Source organism: Mirounga angustirostris, unplaced genomic scaffold (genome assembly GCF_029215605.1).
Source record: "Mirounga angustirostris isolate CCGP_5_RB_7025 unplaced genomic scaffold, mMirAng1.0.hap1 SCAF_5, whole genome shotgun sequence".
Lineage (NCBI taxonomy): Eukaryota > Metazoa > Chordata > Mammalia > Carnivora > Phocidae > Mirounga > Mirounga angustirostris.
Window position 1 is genome coordinate 166412628 of NW_026991713.1, and position 25566 is coordinate 166438193.

The window sequence follows — 25566 nt, forward strand, 5'->3', positions numbered from 1 at the left end:
AATATGATTTATATTAATGTGCCTCCCTTGATCTTGGAGTGTTTCCCTTAGGCTGAAGGGATTTCTCCTTCCTCTGCACCTGTCCTTTCCTATGTGTCCATGGTGTCCTATGAACACCATGACTCATAGGTGTCTTTCAAGGTGCCATCAGAAGTGCTTCCAGACGACCCAGCCCTGGAGTTCTCTCCTATAATCCCAGCATCTCCTGTATTATTGTGCTCATCAGGCATTATTATAACTATGGGTGTCTTCTTTTTCTTCTCTGAAAACAGGACCTAGGACTTCTTCATGTTTGTATCTTTTGGCATTCTTCCTCTCTGTGGGTATCGAGCACATGAATGGGTGAGAGAATGAATAAACAGAACATTGGCACCAAGGCGAGTCTTCCTGAAGTTTACATACACAGTGTTGAAGACTGGGTCAAGTTTGAGGATGGAGCCTGGGGACAGCTTTCTAGGTATCCCAAATCCAGGTCTTGTCAATGTAGTGTCAGTGATTCCTTTGGAAGGGAATCCCCCCAAACAGGTCTTTGTCTGTGGGAAACTAGGTGGGTTTATCCACTCTGTATCCACAGCATGATGTGATCTTAGGCTTTAAGCATAATTTCTAGAATAAGGAGTTGGCTGGGCTCTTTGCCCCCAATCCTGCTTTTTGCTACATCAGAAGGAAGACTCAGGTTCTTCTCTGGGCAAAGCAAGAAGAGAAGATCCCAGACGGTAGGAGCTTCAAGCATGAGATTAGAAGAACCAGGGAGGAGAAACTAGGTATGTTTATCCCACAGAAGAAAAGACTAAAGGGGAAGATGGGGTGTTTCCGTTACATAAATGTTTAGGTCCCTCCCAACAGAACTCTACAGTGAATCCGAGAGCCTGAAAATGACCTGGTGGGACACCTCCCCTGCGATGTGGTTGCAGCTGCTCTGGACCCTCAACAGCTGCAGTGAAAGAGGCTGGAGTGGGATGGAATAGTCTGTATGCAAAAATTATTTTGGAGAGAACACCACGTAGAGTCAATTATCATAATTCCATTCCTAATTTGAAATGCTCCAATTACTCTATGTTACCGCCACTTTTGCAAGTTCAAACATCCAAGATGCAGCTTCTACTGCCTTCTGAGGTCACCATTGATGAGCAAAGGAGGGTCAGTCGGTTTGGGGGTATGTCCTGGGGACTCGGAGCTGCCTCCCCAGCAATGGGACCTGCAAGCTGGAACCTAAAACCCTTTCTTCTCAGCACAGATGGAGGATAAAAGAGCTAAGATTCCAACTCTGAGAAGAGAGCAATATTTGCCAAAAAAAAAAAAAAAAAAAAAGGCATGAAATAATGTTATTTCTCTGTGTAGATATATAGCTTGGGTGGAAAATACTCTATGCATTTTTTTTTTTTTTAAATCAGGGATGCTCACAAAATTCCTTTCCTAAAGATCACGAACTCAGGACAAGAACTCAGTTTGAGACATGCCCCAGAGGGAAGTGAGGAGGCATACTGATTTACTTGGCAAGTGTGACAGGACATGGCAAAGGCCAGCCTTGCGTGGGTCAGTTGGAAAGAATCCCATTTGCAGTTGCTCCAAAGCCACAGTTCAGCCACTGAGGCGGAGAGAGAGAAGGCAGAAGCACTGCGAGAAGGTTGTATTGAGGATTACACTGAACTCTGAGGTTGATTCCCTACATGCCTGTTGGACTCAACGCTCCCTCCCTCCCTTCTCTGGTCTAATCTCTCAATTTCTCATTTTCTCCCTACTCCCTCCCTGCTGTCTTGCCTCCTTCCTCCCTCTGCTCCCTTCCCGGCCTCCTGTTGCCCTCTGGTCCCCCAAGTTCCCTGAAAGCCCCTCTGATGGGCTCTTTGGGTCATGCTCCTCCACCCACAGGCCGGTCCTGCCCCACTGCGGTAGAGGGCGTGGTCTCTGGACACTGGCTGTTTATTGTGAATCTACGTGAATCTGCGTGTGCCTCAGTTTCCCATCAGGGTACTGCTGTGCACATTCAGAACCACGTGGCCCCATGCCTGGCACGTGGTCAGCGATTATTGTTTAGCTATTGCTGTGATGATCACTTGACCCTTCCCACTGTGTCCTCTGCTTCCCCATTTTGATTTCCTGCCCCATAGCCTCCCATAGAAACTGCCCCTCACTTGGTCTAGATCAGTGTTTCTCAGCTTTGTTTTTTATGATCGCCCTCCCAAGAAGCCTTTTTGGGGTTCTTCCTCCCCCATGCAATTTTAATACATGGATATATCTGTTCATGTACTGTGGCCCTTGGAGGGCTATCAACCATTGTCACATCCAAGATTTTCCCTCTTCAAGAACCATTATTTTTACCCGCCCCCCACAAGGAGCATATTACCCCACTGGGAAGGCATGGTCTACATCAGTGGTTCTCCACCAAGGGCCGACTGTGTTTCCTTCCCCTCCCCCCCCAGGGACATTTGGTGACACCTGATGTTTTTAGTCATCAGAACTTGATGGAGGTGGCAGGACCACGGGCATCTGGTGGGCAGAGGTCAGGAATGCTGCTACACATCCTACAACACAAGGACAGCCCTTCCCCCACAGCAAGGAATGGCCCAGCCCCAAATGTCACTGGTGTCCAGGTGAGAACTTCTGCTCTAATGGATGACCCTAGGAGACTGCTCAGGCAGAAGAGCTATCCTAAGTTTAAGCTTCTGCGGGCCCCTGGCTGGCTCTCATAGAGGGAAGGGCCTTTCTTAGGATCCCACACCATGACGTGGTGACAGGACAAGGCTCCCCGGAGGTACTGGCTAAGACCACACTTCCACAGCCTATGAGGCTCCCAGGCCCTGGGGAGCCCCAAATTCTGGTCGCTCCTGCCCAAGCCTGGGGCTGCCAGAGACTCACAGAGTCTAATTGCCACAGAGAGGCACTGACCTTTTAAATAAAAGAAAGCAAAACCCCTAAGAACATGTCGCCCCAGCTTTCAGGATGCAGTCAGACCAGCCTGCCTCCTCTCAGCCCTATCTCTACCCAAGTCTGTTACGGGTCATGTGGTTCTTCCTTCATTGACTTCTCATTAACTCAGGATAAAGTCTCAGTGTGCCAGGTGGCCTATGAGGCCACACAAGATCTGGCCCCTTCCTGCTTTTCTAAACTCGTCCCTCTCAGCCTGATCTTCCTGCTCAGCCATACAGGCCTTCCCCAGGGCCTGGAACCCCAGGAATCCCCATTGTCTCTGCAGCTGGAGGCACTATCTGGCCTGCTCTCTGTCTGGAACACTCTTGGCCGCTCTCTGCTCTCCTCTTTTCCCCTTTAGGTCAGGCTTCAATATCACTCCTGAGAGAGGTCCTCCCTGACCACAAATGTCCCCCACCCACCACCTAACCCCCTGTTCTTTCTCACAGCATTCAACCCTCTTCCTTCACGTAATTTATCCCAATGCATTACTGTCCACTTGTGTGTGTTCAGTTACTTAACGCCCGATCCCTCAACCAGACCGTCAACTCTATGATGTAGGAGACCTCTCAAAACCCCAGGCCAGCATACAGTAGACACTTAGTAAGTATTTGTTAGACTGACTGAACTCTAGGCATTTCCATAGGATCTTGTTCACTTCTTCTTCTTTTTTTTTTTTTTTAAAGATTTTAATTTATTTGAGAGAGAGAGCATGAGAGAGAGCACATGAGAGGGGTTAGGGTCAGAGGGAGAAGCAGACTCTCTGCCGAGCAGGGAGCCCGATGCGGGACTCGATCCAGGGACTCCAGGATCATGACCTGAGCCGAAGGCAGTCGCTTAACCAACTGAGCCACCCAGGCTCCCGGATCCTGTTCACTTCTCATTGCATGCTAAAATATTCCTAGAAAGTTGGTTGAGGCACCTCACTTCTGCAGATGTATCTCCTAGGATTTTCTGCCTTAAATCTACTAAATTAAAAAAAGAATAAAAAGGCTCCAAACAAACCCGAAAGTCCCACTGGAAATAAAAAATTACCACCCACTGCAGATAAGAGAAATGATAAACACAGCTGTTGTGACTTCACATGTGTGAGATCAACACGCACATACTGTGTTATCCATATCCCTGCCCACCAAGAAAAGCCAGTTGTCAACTGCAGTCCGTGAAGGACACACTCTGCTGCTTCTGAGGGAGTCAGCCGGTATTTCTCAGAGAGACAAGCCTCTTCCAGAATGTGGATTTGTTCCTGCCTTCTGAAGTACAGAACTACATCTCCCTCAGAGTAAGAAACGAAGCCGTGATGCTGCGCGTAGGGGATCATGAGGACAGATGAGTCTAGGCCAAGCACAAGGGGGCTGGGGGCAGAAGACCCACGAGGCAGTCCCGCAGCACTTGTTCCTGCAATGGAGACAATCTTTACTATGTCTGCCAGGAAACCACTTCTGGTATCCTCGTTTCCGCAACGCTCTGCTTCCACATGATGGACAGCAGAAAATCACATCTGGTCTTAGCGCCATGTCTGTTGTCATAGTCCATCATTGTGACTTCTCTAGGCCCCAGCAACCTCCTTCTCTGCAGACATAGGGCTTGACACAACACTTAGCTCACTTTCTTGCACACAGGACTCAGAACATGTTTACTGGACAGAATTTAATTCCTTCTCTGGTGGGGGACTAGACCATGGTTGCAAGGACTGAACGCGGCAGCAAAGACAACCCATAAAGGAGGAAACCCCATAAAGGAGATGGCAGAATTGAAAGGTGAAGGGAGGGAGGAGAGATAGTCCCTGTCCCCTGTCCTTGGATGGGGATGGCTAATCTACCCAAGCTGGGGGAGTGGAACATTCTCCAATGTGCAGATTGTATTTTCCCCAAATTGCTGCAATTATCTTTCCCATTCTACCTGTGCTTTTGTAATGTGACCCTGACAACCTGCCCATCAAGAAGTGGGGTCTATGTCTCCTCTTCCTGAACCCAGGGCTTCCCTTGAATTGTGACTATAGTAGAAATGACACTATGTGACTTCGGTGGCAAGGTCAAAAGTGACACATTGATCCAACTTCCACCTGGCTCTTTAAAGATGCTCTTGGAACCCAGCCACCATGATGTGAAACTGCCCAAATTATCCCATCCCAGAGACCACCTAGAGAGGTCACATGGAGCTGTTCTACTTGGGAGCCAAGCTCAGGTTCCAGCTGATAGCCAGTATCAGCTGCCAGACATGTTAGTGAACATTCCAGAAGATTCCAACATTCCAACTCCTACCCTTTAAGTCTTTCCAGCTGATGCCCCAAACATCATGGAACAGAGACCAACTATCCCCCCCTGTATTAGTTTCCTCGGCTTGCCATAACAAAGACCTCAAACTGGGGGCTGAAAACAACATGCATATATTGACTCATAGGTCGGGAGAATAAAGTCCAAAATCAAGGTGTTGGCAGGGACTTGCTCTCTCTGAAACCTGTAGCAGAGAATCCTTCCTTGCTTCATGGCAGCTTCTGGTGGTGGCCGTCAATCCTTGGTGCTCCTTGGCATTCCTTGGTTTGTAGCTGCACCAGTCCAGACTCTTCCTGTGTCATCACATGGTATTCTCCCTATGTGTCTATGTGTTCCCTCTTTTCAGAACAATAATCATACTGGATTGAGACAGGCCCTAATGAACTTATCTGCACCTGATTATACCTGCAAAGACCCTACTTCCACATAAGATCACATTCACAGGTCCTGGGAGTTAGGACCTCAACCTATCTTTGTGGGGGGGGGGGGGTTGGAGGGAGACACAATTCATCTCCTAACCACACTATACCCTGTCTGAATTCCAGATGCACAGAAGAGGTAATAAAATGACTGTTGCTGTTTTAAGGCATTCATTTGGGGGCTATTTGTCATACACCTAGAATTTGAACATCAATCAATTCCCCCGAACCCATCTATCTACGTCTTCTGTCATTTGGTTCTCAAGAAATTGTACCTCCCACTTTTCTGCCTGTGTGCAGATCTCTTCCGTCTTATAGCCTTTCCTACAGTCTATCATAGCTGCTGGTTCTTTAGATAGCCTGAGCATCTTCAGAGTGCATCCCCACCCCGCAGAGCAAGCTTTGAACCTGCCCCTGTGCTCTCGGACTCTGGCAGGCCACCCTAATTTGTCCCAGACCCACAGCATGCCTCTGGGATGACTCTTCCTTAAGTACTTCCCCAAAAAAGAGCTCCAAATTTATCATAACCATTCCAAGCCCAAAGAACTGGCTGATTTTCTGGGTGAGAATAAAAGGAGAACTTGGGGGGAAAAAAGAGAAAATAACAGCTTGTCACTGAATGTGCGTATTCCTTTGGCCTCTTTTACATCAACAGAATGGACCTTTATAATTTCCTACATGGTTGTCCTTGTAGGGGGAATTGAATGTGAATGTGCCTCAAAAAGGTTTAAAAGAGTCTAAATGCAAGTTTTAGAAAATATGTGAGGTTTTAATTCTTTCTATTCCAGTCACATAGAGGAAACACGGAGTTGCATTTCTAAGCTTGAGTATTTTAAAATTTATGAAGTTGTCAAATGCACAATATAGTTCCCATTTAGATTTCCAAAAGAAGAGAGAATTAATTACAAAATAGGCAAATGGGAAGCCGTTTCATACTCTGTGAAGCAGACAGTGGTTACATGAGGCCTTCAACTGGAAGAAGGGTCCATACATGGCATTCTGCATATGGAGGGACAGTGGCTTTAAAGTTGAGAGTCGCCATTGACAAAGCCATCTGCCATATTTCCACTTAGACTTTTTTCCCCAAACTAAGTCATTTAAATAAGAGCCTCCATAATAATACAGGTCATCCGCATAAACAGTTTTCTTGCTAAGTCAGACTGGTATGTAATACTTAGGAAATGACCTTCCAGGACAAATGGTTTCAATTAGGGGAAGCCCCCCAGCACAAACCTTCCAGATTCAGAATATGATAAAGAGAGGGAGGGCAGAGATGCTTTCATGCTTGAAGGTGGATTCCTTAGTGGGGACTACAGCCAAGGGATGAGTCCTTTAAGTGCAGCCAGCCCACCCAAGCATCATGCTGTGGAATGCATGGAAAAGCCAAGCCCAGGGCCCCAGACCCCACCTGCCTCAGGTTCTCCTCTGCATCACTTGCCCCATCAGCCATCATCCCTCCCTCTGGTCTTCCTGGAACTCCAGTTCTCTGGCTATACCCTCCAGCCCTGATTCCTGTTCCTGTTCCCTACCTCCTCGTTTTAGTGATTATTCAGGTTCTCTTCCCACTGCCCACTTGCCTGGCCATTGGAAGCATCCAGATTTCCAGGCCCAAACAGCCTCAGTCCCACGGGAGCCCAAGCCACTGACAAAAGGACGCCCCCCCCCCCACCTTGGCATCTTATCAAGGGAAAAAGGGATAAAACACTGACATTTCCCATACAGACTCTTATCCAATAAGCCAAAGGACGGACGCCAAAGATGGATAAGGTGGGTCTGCCCTACAGGCTATCCACAGGACAGCAAATATCTGAAAGGCCCCCCAAAATGTTCGACCGCTTTCCTGTCGAAGCTCTCAAATGTAAGCATTTGCAAGGGTGGTCTTTCAAGGATGAGCATATCGTGGTGCCCGTGCATTTGCAGATATCCCCCCAACTACGGGATCCAGAGCTGAACGGAATGGCTCAGGACCCTGGAGCCTGTCCCTTGTGGTGTGGCATTCGACAAGCCCGCATGGAACAGGAAACAAAACAGTGACATCCTAAACAGAATAGGGACAGGTTGATTCCCACCCCCTTTTCTGGGGAAGTAATAGAAAATGGCAACAAACACATCGGGCCAGGATGCCACTTTCTAGTCCCCTGCTCCAGAGACACAGAGCTATAAATCACCCACATCACTGAAGTCCCAACGAGAGAGGATGGTGTAAATTCAGGTTCACATTTATAGAGAATCAAATTATTGCTTTATTCCCAGGGAGATGAATGAGAGTGACAGACTTTTCGGAGTTGTAAAAATAGATGGATGCTTCCTATAAAATAACTCACAGACGCCTACAATAATTTACAATAGATCTGGCAGGCTGGGAGCAGGCAAGTGGAATTCCAGACAGAATACCACACCATTTTCCAATGGTAGAGTAAATGGTTTGGCTACTATGATAATACATTTCAACACAGCAAATATATCTCCCCTTAATAGAAATACATTAGACACCATTTATAAAAATATCAACATCACGGTTCTGTTTCTTGAACTATAACTTAGACATAAATATAACACAATTTATGGATGAGGAAATCCAATTTCATGCTGTTTCAAACACATTTTTGTTTATTACATAACTACACTTCTCTATATATGAGACAGTGTATTACATGAAATAGATGTATGGGCATGAGATCTATCTGTGCGTCTACATAGAAATTATGAACATCGTCTCGTCTGCTACAAACGGAATTACTCTATGATCTATATTATATACTAGCAACATCCTGAGCACCTACTATATGATGACATCAGTGCATAATCTGCAGTTTTCACAGCTACCCCGAGGGTAGGCGGCTGAGGTGTTCTGGATGAATAAAGACACCAAGAAGTAGGTAAGCAAAGCCACAGGGAGCTTTAGAGTCAGACAGACTGGGGTTGAGTCCTGGCTCTTCTGTTTATTAGCTCTAAGATCTTGGACAAATTACTTGGCTTCTGCCCATCCCAGTACCATCTGTAAAATGGAATCGATGATGACTAATTCACAGGACTATCATGAGGGCTGAATAATCTGATGTTTATAAACTGCTTAGTGCAGTGTTAGTGCCAATCAACAGTAGATATTATTTTTAAGTGCCTCCCTCTCTTGTGTCAATTTAATGACATTTGTGGGAACCCATTTGCAAACTTATTATCCACTTGCTTCTCTTCTTAAGCACTGAATACAGACGGACTCTGTTACCCAAAAGTACCACACAATGAAGGATACAGACAAGGCCTGTGAGCTCTTCTCTCTTCTGTTCTCTGCTCCCTCCACTCACTGATGACAGTGATGCTCTCTCCCCACTTTTTAGAGTTCTGGGGGGCCCTGTTTGAACCCCTCTATGGGCTATTTCTCCTCTCTGGCTTAGCTTTGGTATGTGAGAATTTAATTTAGCTTTGACGATGAATAAGATGCTTTGGGGGAGGGAGGTGTTCAGTGTTATTCTTATGCCTGGCAGTTCTTAAATTTTTTTTCCAATGCTCTAGCAATAATAACAACAGCAACAACAACAACAACAATAATAATAATAATTACAGAGCCTCCACCTAATCAGATCCAGAAGCTCAGCCATGATGAAAGGTTGTGAGATGGAGCCCTGCAGAGGGCTCAGCGCTCAGTGTGAGTCTGCTTGTCCCTCTCCCTCTCCCCTCTTGCAATCTTTCTCTCTCAAATAAATAAAATCTTTTCTGGGGGATGGGTATTAAGGAGGGCATGTCTTGTGATGAGCACTGGGTGTTATACACAACTAATGAATCATTGAACACTACAACAAAAACTATTGATGTACTATATGTTGGCTAACTGAACATAATAATTAAAATAAAATAAAATAGGAGGTCAGAAGGAGACAAAAAAAAAAAAAGTGGTGCACACTGCTATGACATACAGTACTGCCCAAATTTCCCATGGATGTTTATAGCAGTTTTATTCATAACTGTCAAAACTTGGAAGCAACCAAGAGGTGTTTCAGTAGGTAAATGAATAAGTAAATTGTGGTACATCCAGACAATGGGCTATTATTCAGCTGTAAAAATAAATGAGCTATGAAGCCATGTAAAGACATGTAAGAAAGCCTAAATGCACATTACTAAGTGAAAGACGCCAATCTGAAAAGGCTATATATTGCACAATTCCAACTATATGACATTCTGAAAGAGGAAAAACTATGGACAAAGTAAAAAGATCAGTGGTTGCTAGGGGTTGGGGACAAGAGAATGAGTAGGCAGAGCACAGAGGATTTTCAGGGCAGTGAAAATACTCTGTATGATGCTGAATGATGGACACATGTCATTATACATTTGTTGAAACCCGTAAGACGTACATCAAGAGTAAACAGTAATATAAACAGTGAACTTTGGGTAATAGTGACATATCAGGAGGTTCATCAAATGTAACAACTGTACCACCTGGTTAGGGATACTGATAATGGAAGAGGCTATGCACGTGTGGGGGCAGTGGGTATATGGAAAATCTCTGCACTTTTCTGCCAATTTTACTCTGAACCTAAAATTGCTCTAAGAAATTTTTTAAAGCCAAAACTTTAGGTCACATGATTTTATTTTATTTTTCTTTAAAGATGTTATTTATTTATTCATGAGAGACAGAGAGAGAGACAGAGGCAGCGGGAGAAGCAGGCTCCCCGCAGAGCAGGGAGCCCAATGCGGGACTCGATCCCAGGACCCTGGGATCATGACCTGAGCCGAAGGCAGACGCTTAACCGACTGAGCCACCCAGGCGTCCCGTGGTCACATGACTTTAATCACCTGACTTGTAAACTCTAAAAGAGAAAAGAAAGTGAACTTCACTGCCCATTGCCACATAGTTCTAACATCCTGTATCAAGAAGGTGATATAATCACACAGAGAAAATTACTTAAAATAACTTTAAATCATAGAACGTTGACTACATATCCCCAGTGGAATACATCTTAAGGATAAAACACACCACGAAGAAGTATTAAATTTCATTCAATTAACTAGGTAGTCGGCATTCTTATTTTGAAACCATTATTTACACAGTTGTAGAATCATGCAAATAAGAAATTACATCAACAGGGACCAAGTCTTTCAGAAAAAGATAAGTATAAAATCAAAGAAGTAAAAATCCTGTAATCACAAACTTGCATCAGAAATATTAGTGTGAAATAATGATCTACATTTCTCTGCCTACAAAACTCAGTATGATGTCGCTTTAAAAACCAACACAGTGACAATCCAATAACAATGGGCACCCTGACTGACAAGACTTTGGTCTCTAAAGTCTTACTGTTTCCCATTAGAAGGAACTAGGGCTTCCTGGAGAAATGGCTGATTCTAGGTCAGGGATAGGAAATATACAAAATGAGACCAAAACCTCTTGTGCCAGAAAGCAAGAAAGCTCTGCAAAGTGAGTGTTCAAATCTCTATTTTTTACTCTTGATTTTTAGGATTTATCATATATAATCTGGATAAAATTCCTTTGTCAGATACACACTATGAATATTTTCCCCAGTGTGTTGATTTGCTTATACATTTTTAATGGTACCCTTTGATTAGCTGATTTTAAATTTTAAATTTTGGTTAAGTCTCATTTATCACTTACAAAAATTGTTAGTGTTTATTTGTGTCCAGTCTAAAACAGTACTGCCTACCTCAATATATTCTCTTATGTTTTCTTCAGGGGCTTTATGGATCAAAGACCTAAATGTAAAAGCTAGAACCATAAAGCTTCTAGAAGAAAACAGAAGAAAATGGATAGACAAACCACAGACTGGAGAAAAATATTCACAGTACATATATATGAAAATAGTATCCAGTATACATATAAATCACACAATATTTTAAAAATGGGCAAAAGAATATTAAGGAGGTGACATGATATGATGAGCACTGGGTATTATATGCAACTGATAAATTGTTGAACTCTACATCTGAAACTAATGATGTACTAGAAATTGGCTAGTTGCATGTAAATAAAAAAAAAAAGATACACAAATTATCCAAAATACAAGAAAAGGTGCTCAGTGTCATCAGCCATGAAGGAAATGTAAATTAAAATGACACTGAGGCACCACTTCAAACCTATTAGATTTGTTAAAAGAAATACTGACAACCCCAAATACAGTAAAGATGCCAAACTCCTGGAACTCTCATATGGTGCTGGTGTGAGTGGAAAATGATATTTTGGGGACCCGTCTGGCAGCTTCTTAAAAAGTTAAACCAGCGTCTTCCCTATATTCTAGCTATTCAATCTCGAGTTCTTTACCCAAGAGAAACCAAAACATATGTCCAAAATGACTTTTCCATGAATACTCCTAACAGTTGCAAATTGGAAACCACCCAAGTATTCCTTCAGCAGGAAAATGAATGAACAAATTCATCATATATTCACACAGTAGCATACTTCTCAGCAATAAGAAAGAAGGAGTTGCTGACACATACAACAACGAGGAGGAATGTAAAACATATTACTTGTGTTGAAAGAGTAAAGTATCTGAGCTATGATTCCGTTTATGTGAAGTTCTAAGAAACAAGTCATCAGAAATCAGAAAATGGTTGCCTGGAAGGGATGGGGTGGGGTAGTGGCAGGAAATGATAGCAAAGGGGCGAAGAAGGATTTTTCAGGCAACGGAAATGCTCAAATCATGTTTTGGGAGGTGATTATAGGGATGTATATAACTGTGAAATCCATCACACTGAAGACTAACTTTGTTGTATTAAAGAATATCTCAACAAAAACACATATAGAACAGGCAAACAAATCAATAATGACTGTAATGGGTTTAGACACATAAAATACATATTAAAAAAACAACAACCATAATATTACTGGGTGAGAAAGAGCTCACTGGTCATCTTTGGAGGTTGCTATGGCACCAATTTATTACTCTAAAAACGTTTAAATGACAGGAAAGAATTAAGCATTTATCCTGCCTTTCCTGTTTGAACTGTATTTCAGAGTGTCCAAATACTTGGTGAAGGAAAGTTCCTTTTCAATAGGAGAGATCCAGCTTATAAATGCAGAATTAATGTAGAGTTTAAAAATCACCATTTCATAGGCCTTAATGAAATAATGGACCTAGGCAATGATCATTAGTGGCTGCTAAAACCTTTAGGCGAAAGGTTGATGAGGAACATCTATAATGGACGAGTCAGGCTGACAACACATGAACCCACTGTTGAAACTTAACATCACAAAGTGTGAAACAACCAGGTGTTATATATCTCCTGATGTGATGTGATAGGAAGTTTACAGCATTACCTGACGATTCTTACTGGGAAGGAAAGAAGGGAGGGAGGGAAGGAAGAAGGAAGGAAGCCAAGTCTAGTAAACTTTCTAGGTCTAATTACAGTGGTTCTCCCTTAACCACAGGGGATATATTCCAAGATCCTCAGTGGATGCCTGAAATTGCAGATTGCACTGAACCCTAGATATACTATGTTTTTGTTCTATGCAAACACACATAATGAGGAAGTTTAATTTATAAATTAGGCACAGTAAGAGATTAACAAGAATAACTACTAATAAAATTTAACAATTATATACACTGTAATAAAAGTTATGTGAGGGGGGACCTGGGTGGCTCAGTCGTTAAGCATCTGCCTTCGGCTCAGGTCATGATCCCAGGGTCCTGGGATCGAGCCCTGCATCGGGCTCCCTGCTCAGCGAGGAGGCTGCTTATCCCTCTCCCACTCCCCCTGCTTGCATTCCCTCTCTTGCTGTGTCCCTCTCTGTCAAATAAATAAATAAAATCTTTAATAAAAAAAGAAAAATAAAAGCTATGTGAATATGGTCTCTCTCTCTCTCTCAAAATATCTGATTGTCCTGCACTCATCCTTCCTTCTTGTGTTGATGTGGGATGATAAAATCCCTATATGATGAGATGAAGTGAGATGAGTGATACAGGACATCGTGACGTAGCATTAGGCTACTACTGAAGCTAGTAGTAGTCAGGAGGATCACCTGCTTCTGGACCACAGTCGACCATGAGTAATGGAATCCATAGGAAGTGAAACTGCAGATGAGGGGGGACTTCAGCACAGCTCAGAGAACATGGAGATTAGAAGGAATATGTTAAAGACATCAAGAAGCATCAATCTGCTCAGAATCCAGATTGTGCAAAACTTTACTGGACAAATGACTTGGGGTCTTCAACAAATGAATGGTATGAGAATAATAAAGGTAAGGGGAATGTTACAGATTAAAAGACATTTAAAGAAACCTATCAATCAAATACAATGTGTGGATCTTGTTTGGATCCTTGTTTGAACAAAGCAACTGTGTGTGTGTATGTGTGTGTGCGCACATGTGCACTTCTGCACACAAGTATGGACAGAGAAATCTCACAGAATTTTGAGAAATGTTTTTGAGAAACATGGTCTGGGTATTGAATTTTACTAAGTGTAATTTTATGTTGAGCCTATGTTGAAAAAAATCTTTATATGTTAGCAATGCACTCTGAGGTTTTTACAGCTGGGATGGTAGGATGTCTGGGGATTTGCTTTCAGAAAGCTGAGGGGCAGTAGCTGAAAAACACATAGCAAAATGTTGATATTTGTTGAAACTGAATGATTAGTACATTTAGATTCATTAGACTGTTCTATTTTTGTTTATGTTTCAAACTTTCCATAATAAAACGTTGAATTAAAATAAAAGAAATTAACATAAAATGTAATGACTGAATTCTTCATTCTCCAATTTGTTCTGAGGGGAAAAAAATAGCAAGAGACAAAATAATCAAACCCCTCATCCACTCACGGTGGAATTCCCAGCCCATACAAAATTAGCATTAAAGAATTTTAGAAACTCTATAGAGGCCATTTTATTCTACAACTGACATCACATTGCCAGCTGTCCTTTAGAAGGTCTCTTGAGGAAGATTTTTTGGTGTGGGGGTCTGTGTGTGTGTGTGTGCATGCACACATGTGTGTGTTTTTTCAGCTTTCTACATATGTGAGCTTATTTTGTCTTCTTTAAGGGGATGGCAATACATTTTAATAAAGATAGCAAAATGGCCCCGCTATCTAATGCCATAAACTGTTTAAATTAACTTCCTCTTGCTCTAATCATGTCCTATAAAGCACTCTTCTGCACCATGGTAAGAGCTAGAAGAGCAAGGTGTCATGGCAGGTTTTAACACTTTACAGATAGGTGGCTCATCAGCTGTTGTTCTGATGGGGAGTTTGTGGGGACCTCACCCTCTCCTTTTGGAAAGTGTCATAGAAACAAAGAGGCGAACACAGTGGGACTGGATGAGCAGCTAGGAAACTCACATATTTGCATGAAACTGAAGCATGGAGCAGAGATATGAAAATTCTAAACATCTTTAAAAAAACTAAAATCTTTTCCCAAAAATAGGCAGAAAAAGAGATGAAGAGTTCTTAGTTAAAAAAATCTTTTCATGTGTCTGTTGGCCATCTGTAAGTCTTCTTTGGAAAAATGTCTGTTCAGGTCCTCTACCCATTTTTAATCAGATTATTTGCTTTTTGGGGGTTGAGTTGTCTAAGTTCCTTATATACTTTGGATATTAGCCTCTTACTGGATATATCACTTGAAAATATCTTCTCCCATTCAATAGGATCTTGCCATTTGCAACAACATGGATAACTAGATGGTAGAATGCTAAGTGAAATAAGTCAGTCAGAGAAAGACATATACCATATGATTTCATGCATATGGAGAACTTATGCAACAAAACAAACAAAAATAAAAAAGAGACAAACAAAAAACAAGACTCTTAAATATAGAAAACAAACTGGTGGTTGCCAGAGAGGAGGTAGGTGGAGGGACGAGTGAAATAGACATGGGATCAAGAGTATTCTTACCATGATGAGCACTGAGTAACATATAGAATTGTTGAATCATTATATACCTGAAATTAATAAGCACTGTATGTTAATTATATTTCAATAAAACAATAATGACAATAATGCTATTTTCCTAACTCTTCCTTGGGTCACTGGCTCAAACCATAAAAGGAGTCACCATGCCCTAACTCCTTTAAGTCACTCCAAGCCCTCAGCACCACAGTCCAGCAGACCCCCAAGTGGGACAGTGAACTTGCACTGGAACCCTCTACCTACTCACACTCTTGGCTGGGACTCCATCCTACTCCTATGTTCCCTTTGACATCTTACTCCCAGGTCACAGAGAACCGCTACTCCTCAAACCCAACATTTTTAAAATGGAACTCCTCAAGTTCCCTCCTACAGACCTTCCTCTGTGCCAGTGTTCATTAAGTGAGTCTACCCAGTAGCTGGGAAAGATGGGAAGCACCCTTCACACTCACTTCTCATTCATTCCTCATGTTCAATCACAGCTGGGAAAGATGGGAAGCACCCTTCACACTCACTTCTCATTCATTCCTCATGTTCAATCACCGACCAGGTGCTGTTAATCATACCTCCCAAATGGCACTCGTCTCCACCTCCTCCTTTCCATGCCTCCTGAAGGACCAACTTTGCGAACCCACACATGCTCTTCTCTCAGCCGCCACAAGCTCACTCTCTTAGTTTTTCTCTTATTCTGGCCCACGTCTTCTCAGTCTCCTTTCCAGTTGCTCTTTTCATGCCTTAAATGTTGTTTTCTGGACTTCTGTCTTGTCCTTTCTTCTTTCTCTACACAACCTCCTCCCTCTCATGACTTCAAATATGATCTATGGACCAAAGATGCCCAAGCCTACTTCAGGCCTAGGCCTCTCCTTAGCTTAAGTCCTATACAGCCAACTGCCTGCTGGATAAACTCGAGTGTTTCAGAGACTAAACAGAAAGCATCGCCTTTCTGCCTTCTCCCAAACCTCCTCCAACGTTGTTCCTTATCCCACTAGCACCAGCATTTCCCAGTTGCTCGAGCTAGGAACGTGGGAGTTGGCCTTGACCCCCCGCCTCTTCCCGCCATTCCCTTTATACACTCAGTCTTCCTCTTACACTGTCTCTTCTACTTTCTGAATTTGTCCATGCCTCTCCCACTGCCCCAACCATAGTCCACGTTCCCTCACTGAGGCTTCCTTCCTCTGAGTCTACTCAGCTTTATAATCCATTTTCCACGTGGCAGTCATAATGATCATTAAAAAAAAAAGAAAAAGTCAGATGACCTCACTTCCCTTAAATCCCTTCAAAGTCGCTGGGTGATGGGTACATGGGACTACACACACGTGTATATATATATCTTTTCAAAATTTTTTTTCAAAATGTGCACAGTGGCCCTTAAAGAAAAGCCAAATTCTTGTTTACAAGTCCTCCATCACCCAAGCCCTACCCAGACTGTTGTCACCACACCCAACATGTTTCCTTCTTCCTTTCTCTGCTCCAGACATCTAGAACTCCTGCAGTTTCTAGAATATTTCCCTCTCAGAATTCCAAACCTTTGCACATACTATTCTCTCTGCCTGAAATATTATTTTTCTCCACTGTAACACCGTATTGAGGTATGACTGACATACAAAAAGTTGTCCTTATTTAATGTATACACCTTGATGAGTTTGAAGATATGTATATACCTGTGGAACCATCACCACAATCTATGCTATAACATATATATCACCTCCAAAAGTTTCCTCTCACACTCTTTATTATTATTACTATTAGTATTATTATCATTTTGTGATAAGAACACTTATATCATATGATCATCTCAATGGATGCAGAAAAAGCATTTGACAAAATTCAACATCTGTTTATGATAAAAAAAAACTAATTAGATATAGAAGAAATGTACCTCAACATAATAAAGCCCATATATGATAATCCCAGAGCTAATATCATACTCAATAGTGAAAGGCTGAAATCTTTTCTTCTAAGATCAGAAATAAGGCACGTGTGTTCATTTTCACCACTCCTATTCAACCACTGAAAGTCCTTGCCAGAGCAATCAGTCAGGAAAAAGAAATACAAGACATCAAAATTGAAAAGGAAGTAGTTAAATTTTCTCTATTTGCAGATGACATGATTTTATATAAAGAAAATGTAAAGACTTCACCAAAAAACTGTTAGATCTCATCAATAATTCAGTAAAGTTCCAGGATACAAAATTAACATACAAAAACCAGCAGTATTGCTATATACTAACAATGAATTGTCTGAAAAAAGAAATAAAGAAAATGATCCCATTTACAATAGCATCGAAAACAATAAAATACTTGGGAATAAACTTATCCAAGGTGGTGAAAGATCTCTACTCTGAAAACTGTAAGACATTGATGAACGAAATTGATGAAGACACAAATAAATGAAAATATATCCCATGTTCATGGATTGAAAGAATTAGTATTGTTAAAATGTTCATACTACCAAAAGCCATCTATAGATGCAATACAATCCCTATCAAGATTCCAATGGCATTTTTTGCAGAAATACCAAAAAAAAAAATCCTAAAATTTATATGAAACTACAAAAGACCCCAAATAGCCAAAGCAATCCTGAGAAAAAAGTATAGAGCGAGAAGCATCACATTTCCTGATTTCAAGCTATACTATAAAACTATAGCAATCAAAATGTGTGATAGAGGCATAAAAACAGACAGAGCTACAGAATAGATTGAGAGCCCAGAAATAAACCCCAACATATATGATCAACTAGTATTTGACAAGGGAGCCAAGCATACTCAAAAGAGAAAAGACAGTCTCTTAAACAAACGGTGCTGGGAAAGTTAGATACTCACACATAAAAGAAAGAAACTAGACCCCTATTTTACACCACTCACAAAAATTAATGTAAAATGGATTTAAAGACTTAAATGTAAGACCTGCAACCATGAAACTTCTAGAAGAAAACAGAAAAGAAGTTCCTTGGCATGGGTCTTGGCAAAGATTTCTTGGATATGACACCTAAAGCACAAGCAACACAATAGAAAATAAACAAGTGAGACTAGATCAACCTAAAAAGCTTCTGCTCAGCAAAATAAGCAATCAACAGAGTGAAAAGACAACTTATGGAACAGGAAAAATATTTGCAAACTATATATCTGATAAGGGGTTAACATCCAAAATTTACAAATAACTCATACAACTCAAAAGAAAAAAAGTCAATAAATGAGCAAAAGACCTGAATAGACATTTTTCCAAGGAAGACATATGAAAGGCCAACAGGTACATGAAGTGATGATCAACATCGCTAGTCATCAGGGAAATGCAAATCAAACCACAACGAGCTAGCACCTCATGCCTGTTAGACTGGTCATCATCACGATGACAAGAAAAAGGATCCCTTCTGCACTGTTGGTAGGAATATAAATCAGTGCACCCAGTATGGAAAAGTAGGGAGGATCTCAAAAAATTTAAGAACAGAACTACCATATGACCCAGCAATTTCACTTTGGGGAATATATCGTAATGAAATGAAAAGGCTAACTTTAAGAGATGTAGGCGCTTCCATGCTCATTAGCAGCATTATTTACAGTAGCCAAGACATGGAAATAACCTAAGTATTCATCAACAGATAAAGAAATTTATTATATATTTTATTATTATATATAACAATATATATATTGTTTATATATTTATAAATTTATATGTTTATAAATTTATTATATATATAATGGAATATTATTCAGGCATAAAAAATGAGGAAATCCTGCCATTTGTGACAATATGAATGCATTATGTACCTTGAGAACATTATGCTACATGACTTAAGTCAGACAGAGGAAGACAAATACTGCATGATCTCACTTATATGCAAAAATCTAAAAAAAAGCAAGCAAACTCTTAGAAAAAAAAGATCAGATTTGTGGTTACCAGAGGCAGGGGGTGGGGGGGAAGGGGAAAGGTGGTCAAAAGATACAAACTTCCAATGGCAAGATAAATATGTACTAGGGATGTCATGTACAGCATGATGACTTAGCACTGTTCTACGATTTATATGAAAATTGTTAAGGAAGTAAATCCCAAGAATTCTCATCACAAGGAATTTTTTTTTTTTTGCCTTCTCTTTTTATTGTACCTATATAAGAGGCTAAATAAACTTACTGCAGTAATCATGTCACAAAGCATATAATTCAAACCATCACGCTGTACAACTTAAACTTATACAGTGATATACGTCAATTATATCTCAATAAAATAAACTAATTAATTAAAAAAAAAACACAACACAACATCTACCCTCTTAGCAAATGCTGAAGTACACAATACAGGCATTATGCTGTACAGGGGATCTCTAGGACTTACTCATCTCACCTAACTGAAACTGCCTGGAATATTCTTACTCCCACACTCCACACCCACACCTTCTTTGCCTATTTAAATTCACCTTATTTTTAAAGTCTTAAACATCATTGCCTCAGGGAGGCTCTTCCCAACTCCCTAGACTAAGTTATATTCCCTTGCTAGATTCTCCCATAGCATCCTCCCAGCATGTCTTTTCATACTGAACACACTGGAAGTTACTAAATGAATGGTTTTTCTGCCTGACCATAAATTTCATGGAAGTCGAAACCATGTCAATGACTGTGGTACCCCCAGTGACATCCTGCTAGAGCACAGAAGGCAGTCAACATGGCTCCTTTCTATTCAAAAGTGTTCCACTGAATTGTTGCCCACCTATAACATATGCATCTTGATTAAAGACAGTGCAGGAAACCCCAAGGCCAACGCTATTCCCAAATGACCAGGAGCTTCTTCCTGAATTTTATCACAGATATACTCTAATCCTGCACAAGGAAGACATTCACATAGCCAGACGTGACCAATGCCAGCAGGGAAGGGAGAACCAAAGACTCAAACAATCTAAAGAGGAAGAAAACTGAACAGAGCTGATGGTCTGGTTCCCCCCCTCCCCCCAGGAGTGACCATTATCCAAATCACAACATTCACTAGATGTGGTAACTTGAGCCCAAGAGTTCCAAATAGAAGATGAAAGTCACAGGAGGCTTCTAGACATCAGGGCTCTGGATGTCAAGGGTCTCAGAGAGGGCAGGGGGAATTTTGATGGTGAAGAGGGGTGCTGGATTAGGAGTCCCAAATGGATGGAGGAGTGGCTGGGGTGGGGATCACGGCACCAGTCAGAGCTGGTCTCATGTTCCTGCCTGACCTAAGACATTCACCTTCTCCTGCCCTCAGATGTGATCACTCCTGGTCCTCAGACTTTCAGACTCCATCTGGGACTATATGTATAACAGCCCCACGGTTCTCAGGCCTTCAGAGTTGGGCTGAATTATACCACCAGCTTCACAGAGACAAGAGACAAGGTGGGAAGCAAAACTGTGAGCAAGAGACCTGTGTGAGTGGGATATTCCATGTTCATTTGGGGGCCTGGGCTTTGGCCACCCCAGACAGCCTATAACTGCTAAATGACCACTTTGAAGGAGGCAATCCTTCAAATCTGCTGCCATCATTATCCTAATTGGCTCAGGAACTATGAGGGCCAGTGCCTGGGGGTAACCCTGCAGGTCTTCAGTGTCTTGAACTCAAATGGCCTGGGCTGGGCAAGATGGCAGGGATGCCACCCTTGGGCCCACTTGGGTCATGAGAATGGCATCCAAATGCTTTAGGAAAATGGTGTGGCCCGGGGACACCATGCATTGTGAAACCAGCAGCCGCGGCAGCCAGATCAAACTCTGTCATTTAAGCACATTATTGTCACTGAGCAAATTCAAATACACACATCCTTTGCCCATCACTCACCATGGCATGAGTCTGAATCTTAGTAGCCACCGGTGAAAGCTGCACCAAAGGGAAAGCCCTGGGGCTCGAGTGGGCCAGGTAAGAAGGTGACCACACCTGTGCCTCCCCATACCCTCTAGTTTACTGACCTACATCATGAATCACTGGTCTCACAAATATTTACCAAAATGTACACACACAGTCCTTGAGGTTCCCGATCAAGCAAAGATGTTTTTCTGAGAGTCTGAGGATCTGATAACATCTTTCTCTTGTCCTTCTTTAGGAATGGCTGCCCGACAGGATTCAGTAGACTCAGGTGTCACCCTTTTCTACAAGGCTTCAGAATAAGATAGTACCTTTTCTTCCCAGAGAAGTCTGATAGATTGGAGAAATCTGAAAGCATCTGATTTTACACCACTTAAAAGTAATCTATCTGGTCTGCTCTCCCTGGAGAATTTTTTTTTCTCTCTTCCCATTTAGACATGTTACAATAATATGCCTTGTTAATAGTTTCTGATTAATGTTACTCAGAACAAGATGAAACCTTTCATTTCTAATCTCATTTATTTTCTCAGTCCTGAAAAGCTGCCCCGTCCCTTCCCTGTATCAATTGTTTTGGTCACAGGCAAGCTGCCTTTCACCTAAGCAACAGCCCTAGAGTCAACCCTGCTGGTGTTTTTCCCTGAACCACAGTAAGACTTTACATTTTTATCCTTTACATCTTTACTTACTGAGGATGGAATTAAAAAGTAACAAAAAATTTCAAAGAAGAGTTAGAAAGACTGCAGATGGACCTATTTCTTGGTGAAAAAAAAATCACAAAGAAAGATAGTGTTTCATATTAAAATTTTCCTACTTAACTAAAGCATAAAATTCTGGGTCATTTCTTTTTTTAAAAAAAGATCTTATTTATTCATTTGAGAGAAACCAGTGAGCAAAGCAAGAGAGAGAACATGAATGGGGGGCCGGGCAGAGGGAGAGGGAGAAGCAGACTTCCTGCTGAGCAGGGAGCCTGACACACAGGGCTCAATCCCAGAACCCTGGGATCATGACCTGAGCCTAAAGCAGACGCTTGACTAACTGAGCCACCCAGGCACCCCTATTTTGCATCATTTCTTATAGGTTAGTTTGCATAATTGTATATGTGTATGCTATATGAAAATTATATGTGGATGGGTCCATTTGTGTATATTGAACAAAGCTCTGATTTTTTTTTCAAGCAACGGGGACGGCTTTCTTAAACAATGTATTTATTATTCATCTAATGTGTGTTCTGAGTGGCATAAAACAGCACGAAATGAAAGAGAACGAATATAGTTTGTAAAACACAGATTATTTCATGTAAAGAGAGCCCTGTCATCAGAAATCCCACAGTCTCCCAGTCCAAACACCTGCCCGTGAATTTCATGGGGAAGTGAGTGCTGATACCCAAGGGGGCCCAGGCTGTGTGGGCTGGGGGACAGGGATAGTGGTTGCTGTGAGCAACACCCAGAGGAAGGCCCTGAAAGACATGGATCCTCGCCTGAGCTGCTTTCTGAGGGGAGGTATGTATTTGCCAGGAAGCAGGCTAAGGTTGGGGTGTTGACCAGTGGCTCTCTAACTTGGGTGTGTAACAGAATCACCTGGGAGGCTTGTTAAAATACAGGTTGCTGAACCGCTGCCCAGAGCGTCTGATACAGTAGGTGGGACACGGGGCCCAGGAATCTGCATTTGTAACAAGTTCTCAGATGAGGTCGATGTAGCTGGTCAGGGACCACCCCATGAGAACCACAGAACACTGTGTAGACAGCAGCTACGTGGACCCTGAGCGCCGGCCGTGGTCTTGACGGCACCAACAGCACTCAACTCCTGCTTTGAAGAACTGGCGGAAAACCAAGGCTTCTATAGAGTCGGCCCACAACTCGCAGGATGACATGATCCACGGGCAATAAGGCATAAACATTCCCACATCTCCAGCGTGGATGCTGGATATGCCTGGGTACACAGTAAGAGGCAGGTGATCACACAGGAGGGTGGCATCCATGCTCCGATCCATCTGAAGCTCTCATAAAGACGTGCAGAGAACAGCCAGGAGCTGAACTGAAGTGAAGCCAAGGCTGGGAGCGGGCTCCATGAACCGCTCGCTCCAGCCTGTTCATAAGGAGCATGCGGAGTAGAACTCACTGGCCCCTGAGCTGGTTGGTGGTACACAGATTTGGTAAACTGGGCTCTGCTTCAGGGTGGAAACCGGTGAGCCCCCTGGCCCCCTTCATGGAGGGGGCCAGCCACACAGGACCATCACCACCATCACCACCGAGCCTGGCAGAGCCCCACACACAGACCTTTGCAAGGTCCAAGTCACTGCAAAGCAAATGCTTTTGCAAGTGTGGGTAGACAAACATCTTAGCGAGCCTTAGCACTGAATTCTGCTGTCACAGCCTCGGTTTTCCCCAGAACACAGTGGGCAATGGCAATCGAATCTGGGAGTCCCTCCTGTCCCCATAACCTCCCCCCACACCTGTGCCCCTGGCTCCATTGGGGCAGCGCTCCACCCATCATCTGGTTCTCCCCTCTGTGGGTGATGTCTTACTCTTCATGGGCTTCCTTCTAACAGCATAGAGAGACCTCCAAATCTCTCTGCTCGTAAAAAAAAAAAAATCTTAACTCTCTCAATGCCGGGTTTCTGTCAGCTCATTTCTTTCACGGACAGGTACCTGCAACAAGTTATCACAGATTGCTAACAAACACTCACTCAGGCATGGATCTAATGGATACCTATGGAGCCATGTGCAGAGCATGGTTCTACACGCTTGGGACACAAAGGGGAGCACATCAAAGATCTGGACCCCGTAAAGCTTGCAATCTAGTGAGGGCAAGGTCGAGAAAAACAATACTCATAATAAATAAGTAAATTCTATGGCATGCTAGAGGTCAGCAAGAACTTAAAAAAAAAAAAAAAAAAGAACAGCACAAGGAGAGAGGAGAAGGTGAGAGCAAGGTGGAGGTCTAAGTTACAGGCCAAGTTCAACATGCTGCGTCCAGATCTCTTCCTTCTGTTACATTCCAAACAGATGAATGACAAGTATAATCACTATAATAACATATGCATGGGCTTTTTAATTGTGGGGCTTTATAGAGAAATCCTATGCAAATTCCATCAAGGAAAGAACCCAGCCTGACATTGAGAGCAAAAGGAAGAGCCCGTAGTCTTCGAAAGGGAGTGATCCGAGGAGGTGGGGAAGGTCCTTGCCATCCCCTTTCACTCATGCAGCCCAGACGGCCATCACATCATGAGAGCACGATGCCTTTCATTTCCACAAAGGGGGACAAAGGGTTGATGAGGGGCTGATGGAAGGTATAGAGCAGTGAGGGATACGTGAGTGAGACAGGCTGCAAAGAGCAGGCTTTGACTAGGGTAAGAGATCCGTACTGGGTGTTGCCTGGTAGAACAAAAATGAGAATGTGGTAGAGAGAGGCAAAAGAAATTCAGTGAATTTTAAACCTTACAATTGTGTCCTGAGTGGTTTCCAACAAGCCTGCTTCCCAGAGGCTAAGGTATGCAAAGGTTCAGGACAAAGGGCAGTGGACACAGAGGCCCCAACTGGGGGTCTCCCCAGCACCCGCTCTTTGTGGTATGGATGAAGACATAACAGTTAAGTGGTTACTGTGTCTCAAGGATCCCCCCCACCCCACTCCAACTCCTGGCTGGGGTTCATTTATCTTAACTCAACAACAAAGAGGTTGGAACGCATCAATGTGGCCAACTTGCATTTTTTCTACACTGGAATTCATTTTTTCAAACAAAATCGCAAGCAGAACACAGCACAACTGACCCTTGGACAACACAGGGGCTTAGGGCACTGACCACCTGTGTGCGTGCAGTCAAAAGTCCATGTGTAATTCTTGACCTTCCAGAAACTTAACTACTCCTAGCCCACTGTTGCTGACCTGAAGCCTCACCGCTACCATAAACAGCCGATGAACGCATACTTGGTATGTTATGTGTATTATGTACTATGTTCTTACAATAAAGTAAGCTAGAGAAAAAATCTGATTAAGAAGATCATAAGGCAGAGAAAATACATTTACAATATTTTACCATATTTATCGAAAAAGACTGCATATGAGTGAACCCGTGCAGTTCAAACCCGCGTTAAGGGTCAACCACGTACAAGCTATCTAGCAGTGAGGATGATGTGGGCTGGGGGCCCAGCAAGAGGACCATTCTGCATCTTTGTCATTCCCCTTCCCCATCCTCCTCCTTAGAAGCATTTCTAAGGAAAGGAAAGGTCCCAGAGAACACGGTCCTCCTCTCTTCTAGCCTCTTAACGATTCTCTGGTGTACACAAATCGTCAAAATGCATCCAGTGTAAATACTAC

The 25566-nt window shown here is 42.7% G+C and overlaps 1 protein-coding gene across 2 annotated transcripts in view; it reads right to left on the reverse strand.

Moving 5' to 3' along the window:
- GALNT17 (polypeptide N-acetylgalactosaminyltransferase 17) overlaps positions 1-25566 on the reverse strand; it is a 446740-nt gene that overhangs the window by 93393 nt on the left and 327781 nt on the right. The gene's annotated exons all lie outside the window — the stretch shown is intronic.